A 5,939-nucleotide genomic window follows, 5' to 3' on the forward strand; every position below is an offset into this window, starting at 1 on the left:
AGGGGCAGGAAAGACTTACCTAAAGTCTGCCGCCACTGTATCAGAAACTGAATGTTGCTCGCACATTCTCGGACAGTGTCCTGCAGTAAAGGATTGTCGCATCAAGCGAAATCACAGACTGTGTAACCTGTTGGCAAGTGAAGCCGAAAGCACCGGATGGAACGTCAGAGAAATGTGCTGCAAAACCAGTACCGGGGCATTGCGACGCCCAGACCTGGTGTTCATGAAAAAATAGTAACGCTTTGGCGGTGGATGTTACTGTGCGGTACGAGATGGCCTTTGATACACTCATGGTTGCGGCTGCTGAGAAAGTTGCTCGGTATAGCCCGATTACTTCGTACGTTATGACTGCCCTGGAAGTGAGGAAAGTAAAGGTGTTTGGCTTTCCACTGGGAGCTCGAGGCAAGTGGCCAACCGGGCAATAGCGGGTTGCGGTAGGAGGAAACAACTGGCCAGCAGAAGGGCTCTTCTGTCCTCAGGGAGGTGGTGGACTCGGATGGTGAGAGCGAAGATAGGCTCGGAAGGCGACTATCGAGGGGTGCCTGCCGCCATGGGGGCTCCTTCACTATCCCTAAACGCTGCCCTGATTCCCAGATCCTCACGTCCAAACGCTGCCCTGGCTTTGGTCTATGGAGCATTGTGACGGTTGAAGTACCTCCGTAGCTTGCTGGGGAGGTGGCAGCAATGTCGAGTGTATTGAACGAACCCCCAAACTTCAGTTGGGAGAAAAGGGCGAGGTTGTCTTGTACAACTCTGCCCACATGTGAGAGGGTATTGCAGAAGGTGATTACTGGGCTCAGTGTCATCTTACCCTAAGAATTGCTGTGGGGCCCCAGTTGAACACTGCTCCAGTCCGGGCTGGAAGAGTGGATAAGCTGGTAAAGGGTCAAAATTAGCCGGAGGGCGAAAAGTTAAGAGCTGTTGCTCATTGGTTATGTTATAAGGGAGAAGTTACTAGGAACCTGCTCTCTCAGGATTCCCAGAAGATGCCTGAAAGCAGCAGGTTCTTTGCCACAGGAATATAAGGGAGTAAGGTCAGAGGGAACCTGAGGGTTACAGGTCCCATGAAGGAGAAGGGCCACGGTTGGTCGGTGGTATGCATATATTAGCAACTGGGACTGAGTAAAAGGCCGTTTACTTTGGGCACGCATTTCATCTAAACGTGAAAAGATGACTGTAGCCTTGAGACGTGTGTCACTAATCCCAACATGATAATACTCACTCAACTTCAAAAGCTGTTCCTTCGTAAACTGCATAAGCAACTCTCAGAAGGAGCACAGACAAAATTCTCAATAGACACCATAATGCTACAACCAAATGAACAGATTAGTAGCCCAAACTTTGAACTGCCCTAATGAGCACATCGACTACAGGACAAGAAGTACATAGCTGACTTAACAGTGCAAAAACAGATGAGTGTATCACTTGAGTTTCCCCAAATCCTATTGTTAAACTTTACCCTCGGCTTTGCGGCAGGTATTGATGCGCTAGAGCCCGCTGGCACGAAGGAGGAACCAGCAACTCCCAATAGCGCATACAAATAGCCATACATGCTTCTGGGACAATACCAGAACTAAGCTAATCACAAGACCCACCAAAGAGTGCTAATAAATTACCATGTATATTAGGGATAATGTCAAAATAGCCAAGGCAAGATCCAGAATGAGCCCCCATTTGTCACAACCTGGCTCTTAGATGGTGACAAACAAGGGAGTCCACACGTTGGCAGTTAAGGAGTAACAAAAACTAGGCATGTGAGGGGTGTAATGGAGATGCATGGATGAAGGTAAAATGTGTGTAGTGGTATATTTTAGAGAGGGATAAAGAAAGATTTTGTTGGGGCGCCAGGCAGGTATTAACCACGCCGAAAGGTAAAGAGTAGAATAGAGAGAGTACCGCTACCAGACCCACAGGAGTCTAGCCTGTTTTCCAGATGGCCAGTGGACAGAAAAGACACCATATACAGTGGGGAGAACAAGTATTTGATACACTGACAATTTTGCAGGTTTTCCTACTTACAAAGCATGTAGAGGTCTGTAATTTTTATCATAGGTACACTTCAACTGTGAGAGAAGGAATCTAAAACAAAAATCCAGAAAATCACATTGTATGATTTTTAAGTAATTAATTTGCATTTTATTGCATGACATAAGTATTTGATACATCAGAAAAGCAGAACTGAATATTTGGTACAGAAACCTTAGTTTGCAATTACAGAGATCATACGTTTCCTGTAGTTCTTGACCAGGTTTGCACACACTGCAGCAGGGATTTTGGCCCACTCCTCCATACAGACCTTCTCCAGATCCTTCAGGTTTCGGGGCTGTCGCTGGGCAATACGGACTTTCGGCTCCCTCCAAAGATTTTCTATTGGGTTCAGGTCTGGAGACTGGCTAGGCCACTCCAGGACCTTGAGATGCTTCTTACGGAGCCACTCCTTAGTTGCCCTGGCTGTGTGTTTCGGGTCGTTGTCATGCTGGAAGACCCAGCCACGACCCATCTTCAATGCTCTTACTGAGGGAAGGAGGTTGTTGGCCAAGATCTCGCGATACATGGCCCCATCCATCCTCACCTCAATACGGTGCAGTCGTCCTGTCACCTTTGCAGAAAAGCATCCCCAAAGAATGATGTTTCCACCTCCATGCTTCACGGTTGGGATGGTGTTCTTGGGGTTGTACTCATCCTTCTATTCCTCCAAACACGGCGAGTGGAGTTTAGAGCAAAAAGCTCTATTTTTGTCTCATCAGACCACATGACCTTCTCCCATTCCTCCTCTGGATCATCCAGATGGTCATTGGCAAACTTCAGACGGGCCTGGACATGCGCTGGCTTGAGCAGGGGGACCTTGCGTGCGCTGCAGGATTTTAATCCATGACGGCGTAGTGTGTTACTAATGGTTTTCTTTGAGACTGTGGTCCCAGCTCTCTTCAGGTCATTGACCAGGTCCTGCCGTGTAGTTCTGGGCTGATCCCTCACATTCCTCATGATCATTGATGCCCCACGAGGTGAGATCTTGCATGGAGCCCCAGACCGAGGGTGATTGACCGTCATCTTGAACTTCTTCCATTTTCTAATAATTGTGCCAACAGTTGTTGCCTTCTCACCAAGCTGCTTGGCTATTGTCCTGTAGCCCATCCCAGCCTTGTACAGGTCTACAATTTATCCCTGATGTCCTTACACAGCTCTCTGGTCTTGGCCATTGTGGAGAGGTTGGAGTCTGTTTGATTGAGTGTGTGGACAGGTGTCTTTTATACAGGTAACGAGTTCAAACAGGTGCAGTTAATACAGGTAATGAGTGGAGAACAGGAGGGCTTCTTAAAGAAAAACTAACAGGTCTGTGAGAGCCGGAATTCTTACTGGTTGGTAGGTGATCAAATACTTATGTCATGCAATAAAATGCAAATTAATTACTTAAAAATCATACAATGTGATTTTCTGGATTTTTGTTTTAGATTCCGTCTCTCACAGTTGAAGTGTACCTATGATAAAAATGACAGACCTCTACATGCTTTGTAAGTAGGAAAACCTGCAAAATCGGCAGTGTATCAAATACTTGTTCTCCCCACTGTAAAACCCACGTCACAGCACAGGAGTAACCCCACATAATAATAATGGCAGAGCAATATAACGATAACTTCATCGAAACAATCCAGTCATCAACATTAGAGGATTTGCAATAATCTGTATTACCTTCCAGTGGAGGTGTTCATAGACAAAACAAAGGCCTTAAAATGTCCAAAATCTTCTGGCCACATGTCATTAGTACCACGTCAATACAGTTAAAATACAATACATAACTTGCAAGTAGTGGTGACAACGGGCACCCCTGTCTCACCTCACCTTCTTTAAGTACTGGTTTGCTGAGAAACCCGTTAATTTGCACTCTACTATATGCTTTATTATACATTGTCCTAATCCAATTAACAAAAATCATACCGCAATTCAATCTTTCTAGAATTGAGAACAGGAAATCATGGCTGACCCTGTCGAAAGCCTTCTCCTGATCAACATTCAACACGCTCAAAGGTAAGTTTCTGTCTTTGGCCCAAACAATCACATCCCTGGTTAACTGTAGATTGTATGTTGTGGACCTATTCATAACCCCACATGTCTGGTCTTCATTAACCAGGCTAGACATCACCTCTTTCAGTCTATTTGTTACTGCTTTCCCCAAAACATTATTGTCCACATATAACAAAGTAATGGGCCTCCAATTTTTTAAAACCTCTTTTTCTCCCTTCTTGTATATTAAGCTTACTACACCAGACCTCATGGATTACGGTATCATCCCATCGACCAAGATCTCTTTATACACCTCCAATAAGTCCTCAGCTAGGATTCACCAAAAACAACAATACCATTATTTTGGTAATCCATCACACCTGGGAGTTTTATCAGCTTTCAGAGATTTCATTGCCTCCTATTTCCTTTTTGGATACCTCCCTTTCTGTCACGACTTCCGCCGAAGTTGGTCCCTCTCCTTGTTCGGGCGGCGTTCAGTGGTCGAAGTCACCGACCTCCTAGCCATCGCTGATCCACTTTTCATTTTCCATTGGTTTTGTCTTGTCTTCCATCACACCTGGTTCCAATTACATGTTGTGTATTTAACACTCTGTTCTCCCCCTTGTCCGTAATTGTTTTCTTGTAGTGCTTGTGCACAGTATGCTGGTTTGACCCATTTATTTGTATTGTTTTGTTTACGGTGGTTTATGGATATTAAACGACACGGTTGTAAATCAGTTTTCGCTCTCCTGCGCCTGACTTCTCTGCCGCCAGTACGCACCTCACTACAGAATTACGGACCAAAACTACGGAGTCAGCAGGAGCAGGTATCCCGGGTATAGGGGTGGAGGCGCGCGTCCGGGAGCACGCAGCAATGCTCCACCATCTTGGCACCGCAATGGACCGGACAATGGACTGGGAGAGACGGAGTTCTTCCAGTGCCTCAACCAGCACAACCGGGGTCTCCCCTGAGCGCCCCTCTTCCTCCTGGTCTCAGTGGGATTCGTCTCTCCCTGCCCCAGGAATACGACGGGAAGGCTGCGAACTGCCAGGGGTTCCTTCTACAATTGGACCTATACCTGTCGGGCGTCCGCCCTCGTCTCGTGCCTCACCGGGAAAGCCCTTGAGTGGGCCAACGCCGTGTGGAGGGAGATACGGCATTGAACCACCGTTTCCGGGCAGTCTTTGACCACCCGCCCGAGGATAGAGCGGCGGGTGAACGCCTCTTCCATCTGAGGCAGGAGACAAGGAGCACCCTGGAGTTTAGGACCCTGGCTGCCGGCGCTGGATGGAACGACAGGGCCCTGATCGACCATTACCGATGCAGTCTGCGCGAGGATGCCCGTCGGGAGTTTGCCTGCAGAGACACCACCCTCACGTTCGACCAGCTGGTGGACCTGTCCATCCGGCTGGACAACCTGCTGGCTACCTGCGGACGTTCAGATCAGGGTCTGTTGGTTCCATCCTCCCGCACCCCCCCCCGGGGCGCAGGGAGACCGGAGGGGGTTCCAGCTCGTGCACCATCTGTGGCCGCAGAGGTCACACTGCCGGTCGGTGCAGGGTTGGTTCCTCTGGGGATCGAGGCAGCAGGCAGGGCGCTCTGGCGTAACCCCAGGTGAGCCAGCACCATTCTCACCCAGAGCCCTCTATTGCACATATGTTTGTGTTTATCGTTTTCCCAGCATAAGGCGCTCGTTGATTCAGGCGCGGCTGGGAATTTTATTGATAGAGCGTTGTGCCCTTCCCCGTTGACCATTAGAGTCAGGGTTGATTAGGGAGGTCACCGCTCCTCTGGGCAAGGTGACAAGGAGAGAATTAGTCTCTTCCTTATTGACTCCTACGTTTCCCGTGGTGCTGGGCCTGCCCTGGTTAGCTTGTCTTGGCCACAGAGGGCTCTCACGGGGTGGTCGCGAGAGTGCTCGGGGGTTTCCGTTGGT

Source organism: Salvelinus alpinus, chromosome 24 (assembly GCF_045679555.1).
Source record: "Salvelinus alpinus chromosome 24, SLU_Salpinus.1, whole genome shotgun sequence".
Classification (NCBI taxonomy): domain Eukaryota; kingdom Metazoa; phylum Chordata; class Actinopteri; order Salmoniformes; family Salmonidae; genus Salvelinus; species Salvelinus alpinus.